We start from the raw sequence: 1216 nt of genomic DNA on the forward strand, positions 1-1216 counted from the left end.
TGTGTTGTTGTTGTTTTTGTTTTTGTTGTTGTTGTTGTTGTTCTGGAAGGAGCGTGCCTGAACTCATCTGAGTTCTTTCATGGCTTAAATTTTGCCTCACTGCACCCCCACAAACAAACACAAAATAATGGATATTTATTTGATTCTGGCCACATGATTATTAACAGATCTATCATATATGCTTATAATAATTTCATCAAATCTGGTCTCTGAGATTAGAATTTTTAATTGCCAGTGAGAGAGGAGAGAGAGAAGTGGGGGGAGGGAGATTTTATTTGCAAATTTTATATATATATATAAAACCATTTTCTTCTTTATAAAATAAAGGTTAAGGCTGATGACATTGCTCAGTAGTGTAAATCACTTTCTGCCAACCCTGACTATCTGAGTTCAATATGTAGGATCCACATAGTGGAAAGAAAGAAAAGACTCCTACCCTTATCCTCTGCCCTTACTTCCGTATGCACATACACAATAAGGAAATGTGATAATAGAGATAAACATTAACATTCCTAAATAAGATTGCGAAGCCTGTAAACAAAAGGAGATAGATTAATAACATAACATTTATTCTACATTATAGTTAGGATCTTCTTTGATTTTCGTTTAGAGAAATAATTAGTAGTAAAATTAGTTTTGAGCAGATGTTTAGCCTTTTTATTGGAATATGATCTTTTTAAAACCTAGATCTTAAGAAGAGATGAAATCTAAAGTACAAATCTGAATCTTTTCTCTTGTCATGTAAATGCTTATAAAGTTTCAATTTAGATCTCTGTATAGATAAAGGATGATTATAAAGTACGGTTTCTAGGTGCCGACTAGGATTCAAAAGAAGGAAATATTGACCTAAATAATATTCAGGGTCAAACAAGTTTGTAAAATAATTCTTGATGAATAATAACATAGTTTTTAGTTTTAGAAGAAATGGAGCTGAAACCAGAAGAAAAGATGGTAAGAAAAAGTTTAAAAACATATCAAGAAGGAATTTAAGGAGAACTGTTTAAATGGTGGAGCTTTAGACTTCAATTATAAGTTGTTGAATACCAAACTCAGTAACAGTATTTGAAGAAATAACTTAGAGTAATAGAGAACTAGAGTATTTACCTGTGGGAGCCTACAGTCAACAAGATAGACATTTTAGTAAATATTGATTGATTGATGTTGCTACTACTAGAAAAAAATGCATACAGATCATGATTAAATGCTTTAAAAAGTA

Source organism: Arvicanthis niloticus, chromosome 4, assembly GCF_011762505.2.
Source record: "Arvicanthis niloticus isolate mArvNil1 chromosome 4, mArvNil1.pat.X, whole genome shotgun sequence".
In the NCBI taxonomy this organism is placed as follows: Eukaryota; Metazoa; Chordata; class Mammalia; order Rodentia; family Muridae; genus Arvicanthis; species Arvicanthis niloticus.